This window comes from Zootoca vivipara, chromosome 5, assembly GCF_963506605.1.
Source record: "Zootoca vivipara chromosome 5, rZooViv1.1, whole genome shotgun sequence".
NCBI lineage: Eukaryota > Metazoa > Chordata > Lepidosauria > Squamata > Lacertidae > Zootoca > Zootoca vivipara.
In genome coordinates this window covers 95,729,783-95,742,722 of record NC_083280.1, presented here as the reverse complement: position 1 = coordinate 95,742,722, position 12,940 = coordinate 95,729,783, and the positions used below count along the sequence as shown (strand labels likewise).

Sequence of the window (12,940 nt, the reverse complement as noted above, 5' to 3'; positions counted from 1 at the left end):
GTTGCTTAAAAATACTTTTAAAATAATATTTTTTGCTATCAGCCCTATTGCATCATTTTTTGGAAGCAAGATTAGTGGGGAAATTAAGGGACGGGGCCCACCTTGTGTGTGTATGTGTAATTATTAGCATGAGACACAAAATTCACTGAGGAAAGCTTGTAAATTTTTAAAAGATTTTATTATTTATGTAGTTTTCAGTCTATAGATCACTGTGTTGCAAATATTACAAGGTTTTCAAAAGTACTTGTCAAGTATTTTACCATGTTTACCTTCTTTAGGCTGCTATACACAATTGTCTGGCAGTAAATCCCACTGAACTCAATGTATAGGATTCTACTGCTAAGTGCATCAAACTAGGGTAGAGTTCTACTATTGTATAATGTTTGAACTCACTGTGCTTCATTTTTAAAATGAAATAAGTAAAATTTCTACCTCAAAAATAAAAGGGAGGAAGGCAAAAGAGAGATGCAGAAAATCCTAAAATCAAGGATAGGGGAGAACCACATCCAATATATTTAATACGTACATTTAAGGGAGGGCTGATGTTGTCTCATGCATTCATTCAGCCTTTATTGCCATAATTTAGATAATTAAATCATAAAGGGGGTGGTCTTAAAACATTGGACATAAAACATACAAAAGACTCAATAGCCAACATTAAGTAAAAATAAGTAATTTTAGATTTGACTTTTAAAATCTCAGCTAAATATTCTGAAACCAATCTCAGTAGTTTCAAGAATATCATCCCCCAACAAATATTGCATCAAAAATTATTTGCAAGTAGATACTTTAAACTTCAAAGGAGTCACCAATAGGTGTCTCCGAAGAGTATCAAAGAGAAGGCAGTCCAAAATTATATGGTATATTGTATCTGGTGTATTCCTACCATATGAGCAAAGTCTATTCTAGAAGGGTCTTTTTTGGAACCTTCCAAACAGTACAAATGGGGGGGGGGGGAAATGCATTTAAACGGGCTAGCATAAAAACTCAATAATACAAAGGGTTATCTAAATTATAAAAATTAGTTGGGTATCATTCCATGACAAGGCTGTAGACCTAAGTAAGCAGAAGGCAGAAGGTAAAGTTTTGAAATATAGCTCTAATAATATTGTCTATAACTATTGAACCTATATCTATTTATTGCCTTATATGGGGAATAACATATTAAAGGAAAAAGCAAATGTTTTGTTAAATACTAGCATAATCTTAGATGTCAGTGACGGGACTGCTATAGCAACAAGCTAAGCATAACAACGTTATTTTGGAATTACTGTCCAATATACAGAATATATAGACAGGAGTGCCTAGCATGCTCTGGTCCATGGGGTCACGAAGAGTCGGACACGACTAAACGACTAAACAACAACAACAATACAGAATATATAATGTGTCGTAAATATAGCAAGTATTAAAAATGTTGCATTGACTTGCTTATATATCAATGAGGTTCAAATATGCTGCAGTGAAATGAGTTTTGATACAACATAATGCAAAGTTAAAACAATGTGAAAAGATGAAGGTGGTATTAAGAGTAAATATATGAAATATATTTATTTTTATCTTAATTATATGGTACACCAAATAGCTCTTTAAACCCATGAATGTTAATATCCAGGGTTATCCAGTGTGCGTTGATACTGAGCAGATGTGAATCTTTACTGCTTTAGATTTGCTGAAAATGTATTTTAAAGTAAGCTGTTCTGTCCCTCCCCCCATTTTTTTAAAGGGGAAAGTAACTCTCAATACTCTGTGTTTAACACATTTTAAAAAAACAACTAATTTAATGCACTGTCATTTTTATTTTTTATGTGGAAACAAATTGTGTGTTGAGGGGCAAAACTGTTCTACATCCAAAGTATCATTTATATAGGTTTACCTATATAAGTTCCCAAGTTTGAACACAGACACACATGAAGACACTGAGAGACATTTAAAAATCATAATAATAATTGCTTGAAGTAAACAATAAGAAAATGAAAAGCAACAACCCCCGTAATATGGCTCACTGACAAAAAACAATTATTACATTTTTTGTCTTCTTAAAATTCTCATACCAGAGGAAGATTGCTTCAAAAGTATCCTGGTAATTATTTTCACTTTCGAGAACCATTTAAGTGTTGGTTTATGTCATCTCCAAGAGATAAAATCATACAATAATTTAGAAGGAATGTATACTTCACATTTCTGTTTCTTACCAAATAAAATCAAAAGTAAACTTGCCACCCTATGCTCCCGTGATTAATGTAAACAAATAAAAGATAGATAAAATGTTTTTGTGGATCTAGAGCTAGTAAAAGTGTTAATTCATTTGGGTGGGGTTTATATATTCATCTCGCTACCGCATTTTGCATCTGAAAATATAATTTATTAGTGGCATCTTACCAGCATTTAAGAAAATATTACAAATCTGTGTCAGTGCAGAAATATAGTCTACTATATACTTGATTCACGATTCTCTACTTCAGAATAAATAATGGGAAATGAGTGTTAATTGAATAGGTGGCTTAATGGTTTATACAATTTTTGTATCATAGTATCTCAACACAGATATTAAAAACATTTGTGTTTTCTCTTCATCTCAAAAGCAAGCAAGCAAGCAAGCAGCAGCATCACACCAAAGCAGAGATTAGACAAGGTCCGTGGGAAGCCAAATTTTCTGAGATATTTTCTAAGGATGGCAGGGTGCCCTTTTAAAATGGCCAAATGTAGACAAAGCCTGTTGGGGGGGAAGGGGGGGAGAGGAAATTGGCATTTATTGCAATATTTGTAACTTGCTGCTATATATACACTGTCAGGCTGTAGTTCTAGTTAAGACAAATATGATGTTTTCCCTATACTAGCTGTTAGATAAGATGCCCACTAGACTAGCAGTAGTTACAATGTGAGCTTGCTGTTTCAAAATAAGCTTAAACATAGACAAACTATGTAAGTGGACAGGAGACCAGATAATTTCGGTGCTGTGAATTTCTAGTACTTCTTATGAACTTGCATTTGGAAAAGGGGATTAGCTGTGCTCTTGCCTGCCTATGAGCTGTCAAGTAAAAGGCAAGGTGGTCCGTATCCCAGAAGTGAAAACATATTTTGAAATAAAGCAAAAACTATACAGTTGACTTCTTCCAGTTGGTACATTTTCCTGTCAGTTCTTAGGAACAAAAGGTGCTATGAGAATTTTTAAAATGAGAATTTTGCTCAAGGTAGTACATGGGCAAATCTGTCATAATCCTGTCAGCAGAATTTGAAGAGAGTTGAGTCAAAATGAAATGATAGCGATTCTACATCCAGGCAAGAGCACCCTTCAGCTTCCCTAACTGCTCCCTGAAGCTGCAGTCCTGTACCATTTTCTAAAGAGAAAGTAGAGTAGGTTTGGCAAAGTATCTTAATAGAAGTCAGAGATTTTGTGCTCGAATATTGCAAGGCATCCTTTAAAAATGTGTTCGGTAATCAAGCATTATAAAGCTTGTGTGTGTGAGAGAGAACCCGTATGAAATACGCTCTTTTGCAAATACAGTACACCAATAGGGTGGAAATCTATCTATGTATCTATCGATTTAAAATATGAAAGTGGGTTTTCAATTGGTTGATTGAAATGGTGAGATGTGACGCAAAAGGACACTTGGATGGGTAGAAATGTTGATGTGTGCCAAAGCAGGCATACCAAGAAATATGGTTGCTATTACACTCTCTCTCTCTCTCTCTCTCTCTCTGTGTGTGTGTGCGTGTGTGTGTGATTGTGTGTGTGTGTGATTGTGTGTGTGTGTGTGTGAGAGAGAGAGAGAGAGAGAGAGAGATGGGGGTTGTGCAGGCCTTGCACTTTCTTTTTTGCTCACCTACCAGAGGCTTTGACCGAATATCTCAGGGCTGAGATATGTGTGATGGATCGATCTATCTATCTACAAAGCAGAAGAGAAAGAAAGACGTTGCAAAGTGTGGTAGAAGTGGTTTGTTGAGCACATTATCCACCCTCAGAAGCTGGACAATGAGTGTGTTCAATCCACTTTCGCCACACTTTCAAATACGTGTCTGTCTCAGCCCACCGACAGCTTTGCAGACAGGCAGAAGACCTCGATCTGCCCATCCACACAAACAGGAGGAGCTGCGAGTTAGAGCACAGGCTACGAAAAGAGACAAAGGCTTCCAGAGGGTGGCGGGGGGGGGGGGAGAGAGCTGTCGCCCTTATGCAGTGACAGATTTACAAATGAAAAGCAACACCCGAAGCAGCATAATACAGCACCAGCCCTAATGCTCTTAAGGCGCACGTTTAAAATGGAAAAGGAAAGGCATACTGTACATGTACAAGAACCCCACCTTCGTCCAGCGGCAGTGCAGACGCCTCTTGCGCAACATTCTTAAGCCTCGAGCGACCAGAAGTTCGCACTGGACCTCAGCACATCTCCCCCCCCTTCCCCAAGTTGTGGATCGGGAGGGGTGCGCGCGTGTTTGCGCCGAGGGTGCGGGGAGATCATGATGCGATGCTTCTTTGGCAAAGGGAAAGAAGTTTTGCTGAGAACCCGCCGCCTCGCCATTCTCGGCACTTGAGCCAAAGGGGGCAGGAAGTTGGGTTACAATAGCGCTACAGTGATCGGCCGCAAATAGGAAAAGCCCAAAGCTAGGCAAGTCTGCAGAGAGAGAGGCGAGGTTCTACAGAGATACATTCTAGATCTTTTAACGTGCCTTGTATAAAGGAGGCTGAGGCTGCGGAGGCTTTGTTTCCTCCAAGAAATGGAAGAATGATCTGGGCTCGGAAAGTCCGCAGGAAGTGTAAAACGGGGGCGGGTATCAAAGGGCCTTTTTAAAAAAAGTACATGGTAACCAGCGACGGGCTTTTGGCACGATTCCTCGAGTTTGCTCGAGGTTATGCGGCGGGGTGGGGTGGGGGGTGGAGGTGGAACGAGAGCAGCAAGCAAGTCTCCTCGGTATGTCTCAAGCAGACCCTTCCCCCCGTGGGGAAGCCCCGGAGACCGTGTGGACAGGAGGGGGGGTGCGCTAGGCTGCGCGGCTCAGCCCTTCTTGTGCGCCCGCTCCGCTTGCCTTCCTCCTCCTCCTCCTCCCCTCCAGGCGCGATCATGGCAGCTGCTTCTCTTCCAGCCCAGCAGTTGAGCTGTCTCGCCCTAATGCTTATCAGCGCTTGACTCGCTGCCAAGCTCGTTGCAAGGGCCAAGCAGCCTCGGCTCGGGCTGCGCAGCTGGTTGCGAAGGAAGGGCATGAGAAAACAACGTCTCCGACGAGGGGCTGCTCTCGCTTTCGCGCCGCCTCTCCTCCTCCTCCTCTTTTCTCCGCCAGTGGCTGCCCGGATTTCTCTCTTCTCACCCCCCCTCCCCTCCCCGCCTCTGGTGCAGCTTTTGCAACGGTGCCTGCTGCGGACTGCTTTGCACTGTAAACCTACAGCCAGTTATTTCTAAAGATGGAGTGAGTTTCTGTTTGGGCTTTGTGTGCATTGCGTGCGTTTTCATCTTTGGCACCAAGTTGGGGCGGGGGAGACGAGGAGGAGGAGGAGGCGCCTCCCAAGTTTAATTTAGCAAAGCGCCTTTCTAAAGCATCTGGGCATGTCGTGTGTGTGTGCGGTGCATGTGTGTTAAAAGCCCCCACGTTCACAGATCCCACTTGGGCTCCATTCTTTCTCTGCCATTGCACCAGTCCTCTAGCTCCCCCCGCCGCCGCCGCGTCATAAACACACAACCCCGCATTGTGCTGGCAGAAGAATAGCTTTTGCTGGGTTTCAGGGGCGGCGGCCAAAGGAAGGCGAGCAAAAGCAAACGCCGAACTGCAAAGGAAAGAGACCTCGGTGCGTTGCAGATCGTGCGCAAGGAATCGCGCGCGTCCGCGGCCCCCCTCCCCCGCGCGCGTGTGCGAGAGCTGTATATGCGCGTAAGTACGTCTGCTGAAGACGAGCCTGGTGCTCGCGCGGGGCCGCGCCTGTTTCATCATCGGCTTCCGCCGCCCGCGCGGTCTCTTTCGCTCGCTCCCGCCCGGCTCTGCCTTGGCCAGATTGCTCGAGTCGCTCGCAAGAGATATTGGACGGGGGCGGGCGGGCGGGGGGAGGATAAGGTTATTCCTTTGCTGCTTGCTTCAAGAGCCTCCTCCCCTTAAGATGGCCTTCAAAAACTTTATTTATTATGATTATTATTTTCAAAACACGGCCAAAAAGGACCGCTGCTTCCCTTCCCCTTTTCTGTATTTTTAACTCCTCTTCCAAGATTTGGAATATTTTTTCATCTCCTTTACTGCACTTTGCTTTGAGGTTTAAATACTTCCCCAACCCCTGCTGTTTTCTCTAGTTATCTGGGGGTTATTTCTTTTGACCAACCCATCAGGATTTGCGTAGTTTGCAAGCTAGGAAAAGGTGATATTTTAAAAATGTTTTTCCTTTTCTGAATAGAACGCTGGTGCATTTCTCCTTCCTCCCCCCTTTTTTTCTTTTGGATTGTTTGGAATGTATAAGATAAACTCCTGTGTGGGGAAGGCTTTGTAGCCATTCACCTGCACCCCTTTGAAAAGTTAGCCTGATACAAGTGGAAATATTTACATGTTTTGGTTGCCCCATGCATCCTGGCATTTTCTTCTGCTTCTCATCCTCCACCCTAATGGAAACACGGGGCCGGTGCACTAAAAATGCTACCTCCGGGACAGGTGCCAACTTCAAGGTAAAAGGCAGTAAAATAGGTGATAGAAGGATGGGGGGGCAGACTGAATCAGGAATTTTAAAGTCTATCTGAAATTATGATTTAATTTTGCCATCCAAAATGAGCGAAGGGAAAAGTTGAAAAGATACTTTTTCTGCATGCATTCAAAAGGGGTGAAGAGACTCTTTCTTTCTTTCTTTCTTTCTTTCTTTCTTTCTTTCTTTCTTTCTTTCTTTCTTTCTTTCTTTCTTTCTTTCTTTCCTTGCCTACTGAATTATTCAAACTGTCAGTGGTGAATCCTGGGACATTAGCATGCATCAGGCATGCTGTTTGTCTGTTTGCTAACATTCTTCATTCAAGACTTGTTAACTGCCAGACAAGCTTAACACGCTCCTCTCCTCCTCTCCCCCCTCTCCTTTCTCATTCTACCTCCCTCCTTCACAGTGTCTTTCCTTCTCTCTCATGCCACCCTCTCTGCCTCTTCTATTGTTGTTGCTGGGAGCTGGCAGCTAGGGGGGCAGCGGTGGCAGGGTAAAGCATGTGGCTGCGAGGCTGGAGCCCTGTGGTTGCTAGGGAAGGACCGCCTTCCCAGATTTGCCAGGCCTGTATGCACTTGCAAAATCAAGAAATGCCACAGAGATCGCGGAGTGTCTTCCATCTGCTTTCACAGGAGACCGCAGAACTGCAAGGTGAACACCCTCTTGTCCTCTCTCTGCTTCTTGTCCTTGTGGCTGGATTCCTACTCTTCCCCCGGTAAGAGTCAGTCCCTTCCTTAGATGCTTCTGATTATTATGTTGCAACATTTCACATTTAGCAGCATTCCCAACAGAGTGAGGGAACAGAGTAAAAATTGCCGAGAGGAAGACGAAGTTTAATCACTCAGATTGGATATTGGTGGATTGTCCTGGGATGTACTAAGTTAGACCATCTCACCAGCAACATCTTCATTGGCCTAGCCAGGTCTCAGTCCGGCTTGCTAAAAATGATGGCTTTTAGATTTAAGGATGCTGTGTAGTTACTGTGGTTTTTTTCAATTTATGTGCCGATCGTTTTCATTCTATCATTTTGTCAACCTGGTTTAAAACCAGCAACCTTTCATTTTTCAGAAAATCAGATGAAAGTCAGTTGCATGGTTTGTTTTTGAATGCAAATGTTCTGGGTCTTGTGGCAGTTTTGGTTTGGCTTCGCTGACAAGTTTTCATGAGTGGTGTGTTTCCTTACCTTTTGGTGCATAGGTGGAGGTATATATACATGATACATAAAAATTACTATATAGATGATACGTCTTTTACCCGAATGGCACTATGCAGAGATATGGCACTGAATCAGATGGTGTAGTCTGTTCTAACTTTTATTGGACCATACTTTCTCTTGTAACTGGAAGCACATCAGGATTTATACTCTCCTTTATTGCCAGGCTTTGCGTGTCTGTCTGTGAGCGTCTGTCTGTGTACGGTACACTCATATGTATCAAGCAACTGATAGGCTTAATTTTTAATTTTTTTTAAAAAAAAACTATATTCTTGGTAACTCAATTCAGTGGCAATAACCTTCCCCCAAGTAGTGCAATGACATGTATTTAGGCACATCTGTACCACATGCTATTTGATAAGGAGAGGGATTAATATTATAATTATAAATTTTACCTTATTTTTGTAAAATCCCCAGAGGAATCTGAAGTATGTTACTACACTATGTATACATATTGCGTCTATGGCCAGTCATAATATATGGATGTCTACTTTTTAATTATTCATAACAAAAGCATTTATGCAAATGCTTTTCTTTTTCTTTTCTGTTTTTTACTGGAGACCAATGTATACAGCAAAACAACATGTGGATATGGATGCTCTTTTGATGAACTTGACAGTCAGCCAGTTTGGCAAACACTGTACATTTTAGATATATTCGTACTTTGCATAAGCTGAACCTCTAATATGCTTAGTTTTATTCATATTCCCAATTAAAATATGCATACATAAAAAAGAAAGTATTGTTCTTTGCTAACTGAAAAAAAATACTTTGATTGAGCTTTCGTTTCTGATGTCGAAGCTTCTTTCTCTTTTTTTAGACAAGCGTGGGAGATTTCAGTTTAGCCCAGGAGGAGAATGTACAGTATTTAAATTCAATACATCTGCTTCTGTATCTCCTAAATTTAAGTACACTTTAAAAAAATAGGTGGGGTTGTGAAATTGCAAATACATAGAACGTACTTTCTGGTTTGTATGGAGACACTTTTTAAACAGAGACATTAGCCAATATGAGGATGGCAGTCATGTACAGTAGTAGCTTTTGTGGAGAATTGTTTAATGGTAACATAATGTAAAATGCAAATAATAACATCTGTAGCTGCTGGGGGGGGGGGTGTATGCCGATAATCTGAGACAAAAGAGATAAAACATTCTGGAGGAAATACAGCATTGGTTTCTTCGTAGTTCAGAAAGTCCTGTGCCTTCCCCAAACAACCGTAATAGAAGTGTAGGTATTAAATCGCTACCACTTTTTAGCATTTGTACTCTCAGTACTGTACATTGCATCCATGTCCAAGATTTTTTTTTTTATGGCTGTTTTGTTTTTGTGTTATATGAAGTAAAGTTATTGTGGATAACGAGGGTAATTTATTATGTTGGAAAATCACATTTGAAAGCATACTTACGATAATATTCTCTTTAAATTAACTATGGGAATTTGGAGGGATGTGAGAGGAATTAAATTGGATAAATTGGTAAGAGATAAACAGGAACAACGTGATTAAGTTATTGACTCTTCTGCAATTTTCATACCATTGTAAAGTAAGTAGTTGCAGGGACTGTGATCCTAAGCCAAGACAATGGAAGAAAGGCATATTGAAATTAATGGGAATAATTTCAGGAAGTCTTTTTAGGACTAGAATGCTAGGTTAGTGCCAAGACAGAAATTATGATCATGCGTGAGTGTGTTCCTGTAATATATAGCATGTACGGTGTGTACAGATAATAATTGTGATATTTAGGTGTTGAATATGCTACAAATAAGTTGGGATTTTACCTTTCTTGTTCTAACTTTGTCTTTTTCAAGGGTTTGGCAAGGAAATATTGTGTATCAAACAAGTATTTGCTTCATGAAAATCTACCAGCATTGTAGGTTTTGCTGTACCAAGTACTGAGCAGGAAGGAATTCCTTATTTAAAAGTCAAATTCACACCAGAGCTAGATAAAGGTGGAAATCCTGAAGTCCATTATATGCAATATAGCCCTATTGAAGTAAATGACTCTACCTATCTGTGTATAAAATTGCAGTCAAACACCTTAGTGAAGCATAAGTGATGCAGCCTTTTTTACAAACCTGAAATCCATCTGATCAGCAGTTTTGGGGGAGGACAGAGGAACTGGATCCTTTCCTCTGGTTCCTCTCTGGAATGGCTGATCACCAGAATTTTAGCTTTTAAAAATCCATGTATGGGAATTACAGGGGCAGCACCAAGTTCTGCACATGGCTTGCTGTCCAGCCTGGGAGATGTACACAGAATCCTTCCTATCATGGCAGAAGCATGTTATTAAAAGCGGTATACGTACATAGCAGAAGGGCAACCAGCAGTAAAATAAAATGAGGCCTGAACCGACCACTTCCTCGAAACAGACAGATTATGGTTAGATAAATAACCGCATGTGAAGATAATAGATGAGAATGGCCATGCTGAGAGCCTTCATTTTCTTTTAGAAAAGTACTATTCCCTATTACACGAAGTATAATGTAACTGTAGTTAAAAAGTCAGCAAAACCATGGGGGGGGGGAGGAAATAAGCAAGAATAGGGTAGTGTACCTTCCCCCCTCCTCCAAATAGTACATTTATTTTATTTTTGAAAAATGCACAAAACAAAGAAATAATAGCGTAGTACCAGAATTTTCCCACATTTAGTATGCACAAATAAATGCATACTAAATTTATATACTAGATGTATATACGGTACTATTGTACATCATCTATATATTCAGAAAACATAGATAACTTTTAAAATGATAAATGGAATTCTCTTTATTATCCACATTTTTCCTGCAAAAAAAATCCATTTGTTAAAAAAATTCACAGCTTCTCAAACTGAATAGTCTCTCTCTTATCTTCACAGGATTCTTGTTATTATGGAGGTACCTTTAATCAGCGACGATGCTCAAGAGTCTTACATTCATACCCGTAGGGTTTCTTTTTTAAAGATAGACTCATCTATGTAGTAAAAGGGGGTGTATACAGAGTAGGTTCGTGGAGATCCCAAATACATAGCAATCAGGTATTGCGTTGGAAAGGGAAAGATAGGAATGGGGAAAATGTGTGCTGCCAGGTAGTAAAATGTCCATATGAACCGAGTTCAGAATAGTGAGCCTTTCCCCGAGAAGGAAGACATCATAGCATCTTCTGGGCATTCCATGATCATATCTTGCCCTGGTCATATCCTGATGCAGCTAGTGGTAATAATGAGTAGGGATTTAAAAAATTACGCTATCTGTGTGAAAGTGTAGCCATGTGTTGCTAGGTTAAAATCTTACTCAATTGTATTTTGTAAAGCTGTATCTGACTGGGCTGGGGTGAGGAAACTCGCGCATTTTAAAATGGAAACAAGAGCTGGAGGGGTCTGCATTGTAGCCACATTGAATTCTGTGTACGCATACACACAAACTGCATATTAACATAACAAGAGATCCTTGTTGAAGAAGACTTATTGGAACTGCTATACAGTATTAGGTGTATTGATAAAGCTAGGTAGATGTGTAGTATAGTAAGGAGTATGCAAAGCTAAAACTGCAATGGAAATTTGAGAAACGCTTGAGTTAGGCCTTGAATGACTCCAGCATTGAGTACACAGTCAGTGGATAACCCCGTCTTTTGGGTAGATCAAAAGCTGCATTTCTATGATTGAGAAATTGGTCTTAAATGCTCACATTGGGATTATTAACCACAAGTAAATCTTGGCTTTATGTAACGGTTTTTAAACCGCCTTCCTATTTACTGGGGCATTAGCTCTTATACGTAACAGAGGTAGGAAGCCAACATGGTGCTCTCCAGATATTGCACCACAACTCACATTATCCTTTGGTAACATGGCCAGTGGTCAGGGATGTTTGGAGTTGTAGTTCAGCAACAACAGGAGGGTACCATATTGTCTAGCCCTTCACTAGAGTATCCTTGTCACAGATCTTAAGGAGAAATCTTGCAGAGGATCCCATGGATTTTAGAAGTTAGACCTGACACTTTTTCAGGAGACTTGTGGGGTCCAGTTTTTGGTTATCTTCTACAAAATAAGGAGGATGTTTCTGTCAGAAACAAAATATTTAACCATGGTTTTTATTAATACTTCATTCTGTTGATCTGTGACCTGCCTGGAGAGTATACCGTGTTTCTCATATTATAAGACACGTCTTATATTTATTTTTTCCTCAAAAACCCCCACACTATGGCTTATTTTCAAGGGACGTCTTATTTTTTCCCTTCTCCTGCTGCGGGCGGCATTGCTGCTGCGCCTATCACTATGTCTTATTTTCGGGGTATGGCTTATATTCCTTGAATGCGTAAAAATCCTGCTATGGCTTATTTTATGGGTATGTCTTAAAATATGAGAAAGTTGGGTTAGAAACATAAATGATAATAATGATACAGACCTTGTGGTAATTTGCACCCTTTTGCAAATATTCTTTGTGGCTTCTGTTGAATCATGGTTCAGTTGAATCCATGCCTGTGTCAGGAAAAACTAAGTCAGACAATGCAGGCCTCCACTTTGTAGTTAATAAGGGATTATATGCACAAGAGAGACAGCTGCAAAGTGGGTTCCCTTAATGTTTTTTTTTTAAAAAAAATCTTTTTTTAACTAGTGCTGTAATTATTTTATTTCCTAGTTCGCACATTATCTTTCTCTGGGCAATTCCTGTGGATTTGATTCCTAATACATTGGCCTAATACAGATGTAAATAATAGTTCCCAAACATATAGCACAGAATCATGGTTTAGGTCAGTAAGCTAAGCCGTGATCCCAGAGGACATATATATATATATATAGAGAGAGAGAGAGAGAGAGAGAGAGAGAGAGAGAGAGAACGGCATTAGTGAGACCTTTTCATCACTTTTATAAGCATATATATAAAGTATAGTTTGTTTGGTGTAGTTGTTATCCTTAGCCATGGCTACTGCAAATCGTTTGTGTTTTACATAGTTTTACATCCTGATTGGCAGACAGTCCTTCAACTTTGTTTATGTTTTCACTTCCGGTTGATCAGTCGAAGGTCCGTTCAGCGGAGCGGACCTTGGCACGTCAGGGACTGGGGAATCCGCTCAAGCACAACAGACCCCCTAA

General features: G+C 40.6%; 1 long non-coding RNA gene across 2 annotated transcripts in view; it reads left to right on the top strand.

Moving 5' to 3' along the window:
- Nucleotides 1-5,873: 5,873 nt before the first annotated feature.
- The window catches only part of LOC118096168 (uncharacterized), a 95,468-nt gene continuing 88,401 nt past the window's right edge, over nucleotides 5,874-12,940 (top strand). For both annotated transcript variants that reach the window (XR_009557657.1, XR_009557658.1), the window contains exon 1: nucleotides 5,874-7,373. This is a non-coding gene — a long non-coding RNA (uncharacterized LOC118096168). The remainder of the gene's footprint in view (nucleotides 7,374-12,940) is intronic.